At 36.2% G+C, this 15464-nt stretch overlaps 1 protein-coding gene across 2 annotated transcripts in view; it reads right to left on the reverse strand.

The window, feature by feature from the left end:
- Nucleotides 1-15464, reverse strand: part of PDE11A (phosphodiesterase 11A) — a 360789-nt gene that overhangs the window by 274850 nt on the left and 70475 nt on the right. The window lies entirely within an intron of this gene.

A 15464-nucleotide genomic window follows, 5' to 3' on the forward strand; every position in this document is an offset into this window, starting at 1 on the left:
TCTTTTCCTTCTCAATCCCTGTGGCTGAAATATAGAGATGATTCTTCAAAACCCTTTTTATTGTGGAAGCAGAAAACACTGTTGGCACCAACATCTGTGAGAAGACTGGCAAGGAAGCACATGGGAGACATATCACGCCACTGACTTTGCTTTGAGGGACACTCCTCAGCCAGGATTTTCCTCCCCATGAAATGGGGTTCCCTCACCCATGTGGTGTTGCCCACCAAAGAACCACAGAATTGAATGGACAACCACTGTTGTCTGACCGTCTGCCCATAGGAAGCCAAACATCTGCGAGGGATAGAATAAGGTCCAGGGACACTGGAGCTTAAAGACACAGATTCAACTCTCAGCTCTATCATTTTCAACTGTGTAGCCTGGAGCAAACCACTTGCAATCTCTGAACCTCTTCTTTTTGTAAGCTGTCAAGTAAGAGTCTGAACAAAAACAATTTCTGAGGTATCTTTTCTTTCTATGATTTTCATACATTCAGAGCAGACAGTTCTTAACAATTTCCCATTGAGGATATATCCGGTAAATTTTTATGTCGCCTTTATCTCTTTAGCAAGCTCATTGTGCATCATACATGAAAAACTGATTTCAGTGTTAGAATCTTCCCTTTCCTCCTGATCGGGAGACTGTACATTCTGGCATATTAAATGGCATAATTTCTACAATTAACCCAGTGGGTACTCTTTGCTTGGAGTTCTCCTCTCTCTAAGTAGTGGGAATAGTCAATGCACTGTTTACAAAACATGACAAGCCAGGCAGGAGAAGAAAAAACACTGACCTCCCTGTTGTACTATGAACCACTTGCTAGACAAGACAGACTGCCGTTACTTAACTATAATAAAAATTTTAACAGTTATCTTACCTATCTCATAAAAATACCTACAGAATCACATGGGTTAATATATGGGTGAAGATTAATGTCTTTGTAAATGTAAATTTTGATGTATGATAACATCCAACAGCTTCTAAGATAGCAAATGTAACAAACTATATACCTGGTATGTATTCTACCATCTTCCAGCTGATTGTCTTTCTAAATATAGCACCAGACCCACAAGTCTATCTGTTGGATAAGCTCCCTGCCTTTGGTGCCCATAACAAATGCAGCACAAACATTTTACATTGTTGAACCGTGAAGAGCAGAGGGTATGTTTCCAAAGTGTTTTTCTGGGAATAATTGTGAAGGATCACCTTCCAGGTGAATGGCTGTGACCTTGTACTTCCAGCACAAACAGAACTGTGTTTTACATACTGGTCCTAGTGAAGATGTAATTTCAAGGAGAATGACTCATTACTCTGTGCATGGCAGGGGGAACAATAACCCTTGTTTAACCCAGTGATCTGTGCATAATCTTCCCCCTGGCAACAATCTGAAGACAATAAAGGAAGAAGCAGTTTGGTTTCCAGGTTTTTTTGCTTAAGAAATCCACACTACAGACAGGAGGTTTGCCATGATTTGTACAGTTTTCTTGTTTCTAACTGGATGGGTCTTTAAAGTATAAAACAATGGAAACATCCACGGCAATAAGTCATAAGCATCAGGATCAAATCTTAAAACAACTGGCATTCTGGATCTAGAGCAAAATAAATCCATCTTCAGTCTCAAAAAGACAATCATTCCTGTCACCCTGTCTCGGAAGTTAAAAGAATAGGAACAGCAAAGTCCCCATCGTGTCCCATGACTATCTTAACTATGAGGGTAACATGTCAGACTTACTAAGTTGAGATTTTAAAACAAATTTAGAGTCAAACACTGAAAAGGAGCAATGGACACTTAATGGTTCATCAAGGACTGTGATTCTCTGTCTTCATGACAGGGAAGAATAATTCAAGGCATATTTTAAAGCCTCATCCTGGGTTTGGAAGCAGAAAGTCGGACAAAATACCTAGAGCAAACTTCAGTTATATTAAACCACAGTACCACTGAGAAATTATGACAAACAAAGTTGGCATCAGTATTAAAGGGTTCATAAAATTAATCAGAAACACTTTTTTTTTTTAAGAGAAAGAAAACGATATGGATAGGTTTTTGGAAATGAAATTTACCAAATCACCAAGCACTGAAGATGGACTTAAAACTCCCCAGATGCTATGGGGGACATAATTACTTAGTGCAATTAAGCACTGAGTGGCACCTTTAAAGAAAAGGTGTTGATTTCTGTCACTTGTTATATGCTATAGACAGCAGGTCTTCCAAAACACCAAACACACTTTTCAGATGGACAAAGCATGTTTTGGCCTTCTGATGGTGTCAGTTAATTCTAGTGAAGAAGCATTTTTAATTCTCTCCAGTGAGAGAGTTTCATTATTGCAGTTTAGTTCATTTAAACCCCTTTTCAAGAACTGTGTCTAATAGACCTTCAGAGCATCTCTGGGCAGCTCTAACTTACATAACCTCATTTTTCAAAACTGTTCATTACTTTCTCCCCCTCTTAACATGCTCTCACTCCCACTCAGGGTCTCCCTGGAGGGACTCTGCAGCCTGCTTTGGTAATACAGTAGTGCCTACCTTTGAGACTTTTTCTCATTTCTAAATGGAGTGTGCAGAATATAAATGGGGTGGGGGAAACGCTCCTTAACATTGTTGATTGGCAATGGAATCAGAATCTACCAGTGAAAAGAGCCTGCAATCATATCTAGGATATTATCCAGGGTGCATGTGGGGAAAATAAAAGGAAATAATGAAAAATGACAAAAAGAAATGGTTTCATTTCCACTGCCAATACAGAAAAGACAAAAAGGAAAAAAATCCAAGTATATTTTGAAAATCAATACTCTTAAAAAGTACTAAGTATGCTAAGAAATCATCTTATATCGTATTTGAAATTCTCCAACAAGGAATGTAAACATTTAAACTACATACTCCATAATTTTGCTAAACATAGAAAAAAATCCTCTAAGAAGGCTACAAGGTAATTTATACTGGAACACCTCACTACTCTGCTTACTGAAATTGAACATTACTATATTTGCAAATTCTGGCTTGAAGCACAACTTTTTAAAGCAAGAAATTGATCCTCAGCTCCTTTTCACCCTCAGGAGAGGACAAAAACACATGAAAAAGCATACATTTAAAATGTTTTGTTATTTGTCAGTGAAAACACAAAAATTATTCTATTAAATTATCTACTTTATAGTTGTATGTGTTCAAAGCCATTATAATTTTTTGTAATAATTTCTAACTCTTTAGCCTGTTATGTTTTCTATGTTTCTTGCAAACATAAAGCTCAAACTTCATTACAGATATTCATGAAAAGCTGAAATGCCACAAGGCAACGTAATTTAAAAATAATGTTTTACTCAGTCACACAGTCTCCCCCAAATTTATTAAATATGCAGAATCTCAAATTTTATTTAACCACCTATACATGTGCATCAGGCACAGCATGATCTATGTGTTCATGAGTCTCTATTAAGTGAAGATGACACAATAGGAAAATAATGAACATCCACCAAGCATCCTCACATGCCACGTGGAGATGGACAGGTGGAGGCAATGCCCAGCTCCACCCGTACAAGCCAAGTGATCCTGGACATGTTGCTAAACTCTCTCACAGTCAGTTTTCCCACCCATAAAATGACGGCGATATTAGTTACCTGCAGGGTTGTTGGGAATTAAATGAGGTAATGAATGTCAAGCACATTAGGGTAGGCACTTAATAAATGGTTTCTGTTATTTTCTAGTTTTCTCATTTAAGAAGAAAACCGAACACTAAGAGATATTGTGTGCTCTTTTGATGTCTATAATTTGCTTTAAGTTCCTAAACAAAGATAATGTGCATATGGAAGACGCTAGGCTTAATAGGCCATGGAGTTGCAGAGAGTTGCCCTTTTAAGAATCTACCCCCTGGGGATATTCAGAAAGCTACACTCAAAATGTGGTTATTAAAAGTGCTCCAGAGAGCTTTACCTGCCATCAATAGTGTGGGGTTTTCCCAGTGTTAGAAATGGACTTTCACTGGTGAAATTAGTAGCTTGTTAATCAGCACAACAGATATTAGATATGGACTCTTGTTACTGAAATAGCGTTCAAGAGATGTGTGTTGAAAAAAAAAAAAAGAGATGTGTGTTAGTAATAATATTCTAGAGACATGCCCCACCCCCAACCCTTGTATTAATAAAGGATAAAAATCTAGCAAGTTTCAAACTTGTATCCTTGGAGAGACACTCTGAGGCTATCCAATCCTGCCATTGGGTCAAAGGATTCTGGTTGTCTGATATACACCACAAGAGCGACCAGATTTTGCTTCTGAAATGTTGCCAGGGTATTTAGAGCACCTAAAACAAACAGCTTGGATTTTATGCAGCTTACTGAACAGTGTCTGAACTATTTGACCTGACTTGCCAATAAATTTTTGGTTAAATAAAATATCTTTTTATGTAGCAGAATTTGATCTGAGACCTGCTCTTGTCAAAAACAAGTAGCAAAGTTGTAGGAAAGCAGTCAACTTCTACCTATGTCAAACTTTGGGGCAGCTATCATGATGTACCTAAAATACTACTAATAAACGTAGTAGCTGCATGTGACCAAATAGGCTCAGGTCAGTTTGTATCATAATAGTCTTTTCTTCTAATCAAAAAAATATATTAACTTAGTTCAATGGTTAATTAACTCCTTGTGAAATGCATGCACATACAGAATAAATCAAAGGAGTGGAAATAAAGTGAAATTAGAAATCAAAGCAATGCAATTTTTAAAACTATAATATTGAAGCCGGTAAAGGTTCAGTGAGTTGATGTACTGCTATGGCATTATAAAGTAATACAATTTTCTGGAAAGAAAATGAATGAAATTTATCAAGAGCCTTAAAAATAAATGTTCCACCAATAAGCATATGAAGAGATGCTCAACGTCATTAGCCATCAGGATAAAGCAAATCAAAACCACAATGAAATACTATTTCATACCCACTAAAATGACTATAATCAAAAAGACAGATAATAACAAGTATTGGCAAGGATGTGGAGAAATTGGAATATTCATACATTGCTGGTGGAAATGTAAAATAGTGCAGCCATTTGGAAAAGAATCTGGTAATTCATCCAAAGGTGAACATTAGAGTTACCATATGACCCAGCGATTCCACTCCTAGGTATGTCTCCAAGAAAAATGAAAACATATGTTCACACAAAAACTTGTACGTCGATGTTCATAGAAGCATTATTCATAACAGTCAAGAAATGGAAACAACCCAAATGTTCATCAACTGATGAATGGTTATGCTAAGTGAAAGAAGCCAGTCATGCTGACAAGTGCTTAATCTCCAGAGTATACAAACAACCCATACAATTCAATAACAACAACGACACACAATCAAAAAATGGGCAAAAAAAAAAAAAAGGGCAAAAGACCTAAATAGGCATTTCTCCAAAGAAAACATACAGATGGCCAATAGGTACATGAAAAGATGCTCAATATCACTAGTTATCAGAGAAATACAAATCAAAACTACAATGAGGTATCACCTCACACTGGTCAGAATGGCCACCATTAAAAAGTCCATTAATGATAAATGCTGGAGAGAGTGTGGAGTAAAGGGAATTCTCCTAAACTGTTGGTGGGAATGTAATTTGGTGTAGCCACTACGAAAAACACTATGGCGATTACTTAAAAAGCTAAAAATAGAGTTGCCATATGATCCAGAAATCCCACTCCTGGGCATATATCCAGGGAAAACTCTAATTTGAGAAGATACATGCATCCCAGTGTTCATAGCAGCACTATTTACAGCAGCCAAGACAGGGAAGCATCCTAAGTGCCCATTGGCAGATGACTAGATAAAGAAGATGTGATATAGATAGATAGATAGACAGACAGACGGACAGATAGATAATAGATAGATTACTCAGCCATAAAAAAGAATGAAATAATGCCATTGACATAGAAAACAAGCTTATGGTTATCAAAGGGGAAAGGGTGGGGAGGGATAACTTAGGAGTTTGGAATTATCAGATACAAACTACTACATACAAAATAGATAAACAACAAGGTCCTACTGCATAGCACAGGGAATTATATTCAATATCTTGTAATAACCTATAATGAAGAAGAACATGAAAAAGAATATACATATATGTATAACTGAATCAGTATGCTGTACACCAGAAACTAATACAACATTGTAAATCAACTATACTTCAGTTTTTAAAAAGCCAATCACAAAGGGTCACATACTGTATGATTTGATTTATATGAATTGTCCGAAATAGGCAAATCCATAGAAATAGAAAGTAGACTGTTAGTTGCCTAAGACTGAGAGAGCTGGGAGCAAATGGAGAGTGACTGCTAATAGGCATGGGTTTCTTCTAGGGTGTTGAAAATGTTCTAAAATTGAGCATGGTGATGGTTACAGATCTCTGCAAATATACTAAAACCCACTGAATTGTACACTTTAAATGAGTGAATTGTATGGTATGTGAATTATATTTCAATAAGGCTGTTATCAAAAATTAATATTCAAAAGAAACAAAAGCAAAAACAAATGGGATCTAATTAAACTTAAAAGCTTTTGCACAGAAAAGGAAATCATCGACAAAATGAAAATCAAACCTACTGAATGGGAGAAAATATTTCAAAATGATGTGATTGATAAGGGGTTAATATCCAAAATATATAAACAGCTCATGCAACTCAGTATCAAAAAGACCAAACAACCTGATGAAAAAATGGGTAGAAGACCTGAATAGACATTTTTCCAAAGAAGACATACAGATGGCCAACAGGCACATGAACAAATGCTTAACATTGTTAATCATCAGAGAAATGCAAATCAAAACCACAATGAGATACCATCTTACACCTGTCAAACTGGCTATCATCAAAAAGACACAAATAATAAATATTGGCAAGGATGCAGAGAAAAGGGAACCCTAGTACACTATGGTGGGATTGAGAATTGGTGCAGCCACTGTGGAAAATGGCATGGAGGTTCCTCAAAAAACTATAGAACTACAGTTCCACTGCTGGGTATATAACCAAAGAAAACGAAAACACTAACTCAAAAAGATACATGCATCCCAATAACCCATGAGGCAGCATTGTTTACAATAGCCAAGATATGGAAGCAACCTAAGTGTCCATCAACAGATGAATGGATAAAGAAGATGTGGTATATTAGCCATAAAAGAGAATAAAATTCTCCCTCTTGCAACACTGCGGATAGACCTAGAGAGAATTATGCTTAGTGAAATAAGTCAGATGGAGAAATACAAATACTAGATGTTATGACTTATATGTGAAACCTAAAAAATAAAACAAATGAATGTATATAACAAAACAGAAACAGACTCACAGATACAGAGAACAAACTAGTGGTTACCAATGGGAAAAGGGAAGAGGAAGGGGCACGGTAGGAGTAGGGGATTAAGAGATACAAACTACTATGTATAAAATAAGTAAGCAATAAGGATATATTGTGCAGCACCGGGAAAGACAGACATTATTTCTGTAATAACCTTAAATGGAGCATAATCTACAAAAATATTGAATTACTATGTTGCACACCTGAAACTAATGTTATAGATCAACTATGCTTCAATTAAAAAAAAAATTTCAAACTCAAAAAAAGAAAACAAGAAAATTACAAATATTTTTGACCTACAAAATAGCAATTTAATGGAGTTATCCTAAGATGAAGTTCTATATTTATTTATAAAGAAGTTCATTAATTTTAATTCTGTTATAACATGATTTGGGGAAAAACCTAAATGCTGAAGGATTAAACAGTTAAATAAACAATTGTATAATTACATGGTAGAATATAATGAGCACATAAAAATCGTGCCCTTGAAGAATCGTTTAAAGCATGATAAAATACCATGTATATTAGGTGATGCAAATTTGGAAATAAACTTGTATTTATAGGTAAAAATAAATAGATATAGGGAAATATATCAAGAATATTAATGGTATTATCTCTGCAAAGGTGATTTCATTTTTTTCTTTTTTGTATTTTAAAAATACTCTATAATAAGCTTGTATTACTTTTATAATTAGGAAATGATCTTATCACATTAGGAAAAGAAAATAAACTAAGAAAGACAGAGAAAGCCAGTTCAAAGACAACCACTTGGAATTCTAATAAATTTCATTTTAATCAAAAAAGAATTTGACTTAAGTTTTCAAAATTCCAATTCAAGTATTCCAGCATTCTAAGGTGAAAAGAAGCAACCTTGCTCTTTTATTCAGACAACACTAAACTAGTTACTCAAAGAAGACAATTAACTGTCTTAATTTGAAGTCTCCAGTAAACAAGAATCCATACACCCTGTTCTAGCTCTTTAATAATAATTCTTCCTGCCAACAAGTACTTATTTATCTCTAATCTGCAATTGCAGATCACTCTCCTTTAAGGCCTTTATAAATCAGTGATAAGAGTTTATAAGACAGGTTTTTTGGTCATTTTGTACTTTTAGAAGTGTCTTGACTAAAAGACTATTTCATTTCCTGCCAACTATTAAAAGCTGTGGATGTATCAGTTCTCTGAAAATGAGAATGCACTGAACTCCTCTCAGCTTGTGACCTTTTCCTCCCAGATGCCCCAGAGTCCTGTCCGTCCAGCACATATATAGCACTATATGTCTATAGCCTGGCTGTGTCAGTGTAAGATCATTAAGTCTTCTAAACTTCTCCAATTCAAGTGGCAGTAAATTGTGATTACAGCTCAATACTCATGAAAAGATGCAGCACAGACATTATGAGGTGAACATAATAAAAAGACAACATTTCCTTCTACTTCCAGCTTAATGTGTAAGGCAGCCTAGAGGGACACACACCTTATGTGAACATCTGAAGTTTAGAGGGAAAAAGAGATTCAGTTGAAAAGGTCATCAGAATCTATCATAGTTACTTGAGAGAGAGCTTTGGTGCAAATCTCACTCCCTGGTGTAAGATCCTATTTTACTAGGAAACCCTTTTAATATTACCTAAACTTAATTAAGCGTAGTCATATGAATAAAAGTTACAGAAAAAGATGGTTGAATTATCTAAACTATAAGAATTGTGTTTGTAATCACTACTTGAAGTTATGTTACATGCTTATAATTTACTTTGTTTACTGTCTGTCTTTACCACAAGAATGTAAACTCAAAGAGGGCAGGAATTTTTGTCTCTTATCGAGCAGTTTAACCCTGGTACTTAGAACAGTGCCTCAGATATAGTAGTGTCTACCAAGTGGAAATTCAGCAAGTAGTGAATGAATGGATAGTTCTTCCACAATGGAACACTATTCAGCCACTGAAAAATGATGTTTGGATTAATGATCACTCAAAATCCTCCCCATTCTGCATTGTAATAGTTACAGCCCTGTAACTTATTTAGTTCATTTATTTGTGTTTCTGCTGGCTGTTTCATGTCCCTAAATGCAAAATATATGGAAAGAGACAGAAAGAAGGACAAGCACTTATCATTTCCTTGGTAATTCAAAACATGAAAAGAGAAACTAAAAAAGAAGGAAATTACGAAAGCCAGCATGTCAGTCATCTGAGAACACTGGAATTTTTGCAAGGGGCCTGTAAATCTGCGTGCATACCAAGCATTATTTGCATCTGAAATATAAAATAGATTATGTAGATATTACCCTTAATTTTGTCAACTGTATTATTGATTTGTTTTTAATTCCTGAATATTAGGTCACTATATAATTTCTCAATGAATGTTTAGTTAAAATCCAACTACAAGCACTGGGGACATCTGAAAAAAAATGTTAAACTATAAATCAGGAACTACTATTAAGGAAAAAATAATTGTTTTTGGAATAGTGCCCACTTAAGATGACAGGATTTGACTTAAACCTTGAAAGAGGGTGAAGAAGAGGAGAACTCCATGCAATTAGGTAAGAATATAAGTAAAGGTATGGGAGTAGGAAGCACATGACCAAATCAGGGGCAGAGTGAGCAGTTTTTGTTGAGTGTTAACCCCGAAGCTGGGCCCTGGCAGGCAGACTTGCACTCTTACCCCTAAGTTAGACTCTGCCTAAGGAAGAGGCAGAGAACAGAGCTAGAAGTCAGAGACAGTGCTTCTCCAACAGAAAAAAATCCCTAAAGCTTAACCTGAGTTCTGACAGGTACTATGTTGGTATAGAATTCTTGTAAATCTTGCTTATTTCTGAAACTCTTGGTCAAATATAGTCCAGCGAACACATACAACATGAAATAGGTCTCTGAAGCTCTTACAGCTTCACAGTGACTATATGGGGCCTGGGTAATAGCCGTTAAAAAGCAAACAGTCCAGTGACTAGACAGTTTTACACATAGATAAGGTAATTGCAATTAACAAATTATGATATTTAATCCAAATTTTTACAGGAATGAAAATGTTAATTAAATATAACTTGAAATCATGAGCACTCTGCCAGGACTTTTAAAACCTTTTGCTAAGCACTGATTTTTTAATTCTGATTTTATTGCAATAGTTTGAAAATCTAACTTAATTGGAATATAGACAGAAGAGGGGGAAATGAGATGAGAACACAAAGGCCACTTCTTACAATTAGTTAACTCACTGCTCACTTAGCATTAGAGTATCCAAAAGACAATGCAGTATTAATAGAAAACACAGAAACCTGCCTAGCAGAGTTATAATACCACTAGCCACATGTAGATTTTTTAAAAATAACTATTTAGAATGCACTTTTGAACAGTACTTTGGTACAGAAACTGACTCTTTATAAGATGACAGAAGAAACTTGTCTATCTTCGCTTCCTTAAGTTGATTTTATTAAACTGACTAGTTGTTTGGGGATTTGCTATTATGGCAAGACTAGAGTTTGTAGCCATATCTGAAAGCTTTCCAAGAAAAAAAAAAAATCTATCTTATGCCAGTCCAATTCCATGCAAGGCATACTTCTGTGAGCAGCATTCAGTCTTCTGGGACCATCAATTTGTCACCCTTAACAGCGTCATGTATTCAACATCCCTCTTCCCCGCTAATGTGAACTTTAATACCTTTTACACCCTTGACATCTCACCAGCAACCTAAACATTGGCCTTCACAAAATCAGGAACAGCTTAAAAATGTAAGGCCAAGAGCTTATGAAATCCTCCCCTTATCTGGCTGTGAGTCTCAGGCCTGTTGCAAATAACAGAACTCCAGCTTCTGCAAGGCTCATTAGCATCATCCGTGCACCATCCTCAACACCAATTGGCAGGGCAGCATCACCCGTAACAAGTTCCTGGAATGTGGCCAGTCCCACGGCGGCCAAGCTCCATTGGCTGCAGCTCAGCTCTGCAGGGTGTCTGAACATGCTGGCACGAAAGGAAGCAGCAGGGTAGCTGAACACTCCAAATTATGAGCTGGAGAGAGGTGAGCACAGACTAAAGAAACCCTATAGAGATTAGCCAAAGAAGCACTTGAAGCCACAACTGCTTATACATTGGCTGTTGGAAAGTGACGGCAACAGACATATTCTTCATGCAACAACACAGTAATAAACAGCTCCTTTGGGGCCCAGGTATAGGCAACCTTGGATAAGAGCCTGTGCTCGTTTCCATACCCCAGGTTTCACCGGGTGTGCCCATATATCTTGATAGATCCCAAATGTTTGCTCCCATCGAGGTCTCATTATTTTATTCTACAAAATAACACTTCCTTTTACTCAGGAATAATGAAGCAATAAATTAATTGGATGCAAGAAGTCTACTCATATCACCTAAATCAGCTAGTTTATACATATCACTGAAAAACAGGAACATTTGATGGAAACTCATGAAGTGAACCAGGAAATTCTGATCATCTCTTCTGTATGATCTGCCTTTGTGTGCACTTACAACATGAATTACCAAACTAGCAATTTGTCAGTATGTAACTTAAATTATTAATACATGCATATGGTAGCCTATATTTCACACAAAACGGTAACTACTGCTGATAAAATTATTGCTAATTATGCAAGAACTTTAAAGAGCATGATGATTTTCAAGTCATTGAAAGGGAAGTTTTTAGGCAGATGCTGGATGACCATCTGTCAGGTAGATTCCTGCAATGGATGAGGGTAGGGTTGGAGGGAAATGGACTTGATGACCTTTCTGGGAGCTCCCATAAACTATTACATGATACAGCACAGCCACAGAAACATAGGTGTGTAAAGAACTTTCAGGAAACACAATATGATCTTATGCACAATTATATTAGATATGTAAATAGCCCAGAAATGAATGTATTGCATTTAATTTTTAATTTATCTCAGGCAAATAATTTACTGATTCTCATAATGCAAAATGTTTTGGAATTACACCAAACATAACACAGCTGATAGTCTCCAGAAGCTGACATTTTAATATGTCAGGACATACAAATCGTATCACGCTAAACGTGCAATAAATTTACCACTACCCACGTGAAGGATGACATAGCAGTTATATGCATAAAGTAAAACAACAAATAGGGTTCCAATTATTTTAGTATGGATTTGAAGTAGATGGAGAGATTTCATGAAGCTCATTTATTGATAATAAGTACTACACTAAGCACTTTACTTCTATTATCTATTTTACTCCTCACAACAACCTTAGGAGGTTCTGAGGCTAAGAGGGACTGGGTACCTTGCTCAAGGCCACTCAGCTAATAAGTAGCTGGCAAAGGCTTGAAGCTGTCTTGAGGGCTGTCTGATCTGAAGCCCCTTACCTAACACTAAGGACCGGGCTTCCATTTCCCTCGTTTCCTTACTTGTAGGCAACACTGAAACTTCTGTTGCTGAAGCTTCTACTGGTGAATGTGGGAGGAGGTTTTCTGCAGCCTGCCTGGCAGACTAAGGAAAACTAATTTAAGTTTTTAAACGTGACTTGAACAAAGTTGGCAGGGCTCTGTGAAGAGAGGTATATGTATGCTGCTACCATTGTAAATGAGTTCCATATTTCTGAAAGCTATCTGATAACTCAGAATGAGAGCTATAAAACTTTTCTTGCCCTTTGACTCAGTAATTTCATTCTTTGGAATATACCCCAAGGAAATGACACAAAGGAAAAAGGTAATTTGTTCAAGATGTTCATCCAGGGACTATTTGTATTAATGAAAAGCTGGAAACAACCCAAATTTCCAGCAATAGGACAATGACTAAGCAAGCTAGACTACATAGAAAAAGAAGAAAACTTTATAATTCCAAAAAATGGCAAATGTAGACTACATTCACATGTGGACACATATGTAAGATACAACTTTACATTAAAAAGTAGAACGCAAATTAGTATAAGCATAATCTTGTACAACTAAGTAAAACAGTATCTGCAGAAACAATTACACAAGAAAACTGTGAATTTATAAAGAAGTATATCCTTCATTTTATTGTTGAAACTGGCATATAGATTGTTCTTAATAAAAACTAACAGACTTAAAATATATAGAGGTAATTTTAAACTGAGACTTGTCTGTGACTCACATGTATTAATGTTGCATCAGCAAAGGTTAATCTTTTATGAGGACTTACTGTGTGTTAGGGGCTCTTCCAAGTTCTTTCCCCATATTTTCTCATTTAATCCCCCTATAGCCTCATGAGATTATTATTATTATTGCAATCTCTCTTCTAAGAGGAGAAAATTGGAGCATAGAGAAGCTAAGTACCTTGCCCAAGGTTACACAGGCTATGGCAGAGGTAGAATTGCAACCCAGGCACATTCACTATCTGGCCTGTACGTAGCCATTATGCCACAATGTCTTCTCTTGGAAAAAAGTATCTAGAGAGATCTTGTTCTTTCCCATTAATCATTTCTAGATTTTCTTTTCTGCTTTTCTTCTTCACCACTACTGTTTGGTTTACAATATATTGAATTTTTGCAGGAAAGAACAATAACCACATACAGAATTTGAGATAAAAATGCCCTCCATCCAGTGTCACCTGTACGAACACAATCTACCTGCCCTAACTGGTAAGGCTTTTTCCAAGAAGAGAGACTAGGGTAGGGTTTTTTAATCAAGTGAGGAAATCATAGAGCCTGGAAAATAAAATGCTACTATAGGCACATGGAATAATTGCAGAAGAGAAAAATACAACATTTGAGCAAGAAAACACTCAAATGAGGTTAAGTCTAAAAAAAGTTGCCTAAGGTTAAGTGACAAATACAGATGAACATTTCTAAACTCTTAGGGAAAACGATAGTCTAAAAAAAGTTTATGTTTAACTTTGCCTAGTTTCTTATATTCTGCAAAGTATTTGTTTATGATAATCTTATTGAATTCTCATGCTGTAGAATGGTAGACAGTATACTCAAGAGATGAAGAAACAGAGTCAGAGTTTAAGAGGCTCACTCCAAGCAGGAGGCTTGTCTTTAGCCCAGCGGGAGCTCGGTCCCAGCCCTCATTCTCAGGAGTGCTAAACACTGATGTTGTTCAAGACAGGTACAAAGCCCTGTGCAGACCTTCCCTTTAAATCATTCAGAGCTCATAAAGCCTTAGATCGTAAGTATAAATCCACTGAGAAAAGTCCAGAAAACAAATCTAACATAAATGGAATTAGAGATGAGAATTAAATACATAATGGAAGTCTCTTAAATGAGGGAGACAGAGTGAAGGCAGGACTAATATCTGTGTATAAACTAAACTGTGTGGGAGATGCTAAGGGCATGTGATTGTTAGGCTTGGAAAGACAATACTCAAAACCTTCTCTCTCAAACCTTATAAGAGGCACATTATTATAAGACTCTGTCATCTTTGGTACAAAATGCACAAAATAAAATTTTTGTTCTACCTGTACATTCCATGGAAACATCTGCATAGTGAAGGAGGTCGATTATATTTTAAAAAAATTTTTTTTGTTGAAGTATAGTCAGTTTACAATATTGTGTCAACTTCTGGTGTACAGCATAATGTTTTAGTCATATATATACATACATATATTCTTTTTCATATTCTTTTTCATCATAGGTTACTATAAGATATTGAATATAGTTCCCTGTGCCATACAGTAGGGCTTTGTTGTTTATCTATTTTATATATAGTAGCTTGTATCTGCAAATCCTGAACTCCTAATTTATCCCTCCTGGTAACCATAAATTTGTTTTCTATGTCTGTGAGTCTGTTTCTGTTTTGTAAAATAAGTTCATTTGTGTCTTACATTACATTCCCAAATAGCCTCACCTTCTCTCCTGGCTCTGTACTATGAAAGCCTATGCTTTCTTCAGAGGTTAGATCAAATGTCATCTCTTCCAAGAAGCCTCTACAGATTCTTCAAGTGAGACTAACCCTCCCTTTCCTAGGCACTCATAGCATGTCCTGGAACTTCTTAGTGCTGATCTCACCTTCTGCCCAGTGCAGCTCCCACAGAGCCTAACACAGCTGGGATTTAGCTTTGTTTCTTGTGGCCCCAACACGAGTGCCTTGCACACTGTACTTGTTTATTGAATTGGTAAGAACTTGCCTGAGGTCCTACCATGCTCTGAGGGTTTATAAACCTTTTCTGGGATTTGAGTTGTTCAAATTTGACTACAGAAATGACCTCAATAAAGGACTCTCTTCACTTAAA

The sequence above is a fragment of the Camelus dromedarius genome, chromosome 4 (genome assembly GCF_036321535.1).
Source record: "Camelus dromedarius isolate mCamDro1 chromosome 4, mCamDro1.pat, whole genome shotgun sequence".
Classification (NCBI taxonomy): Eukaryota; Metazoa; Chordata; class Mammalia; order Artiodactyla; family Camelidae; genus Camelus; species Camelus dromedarius.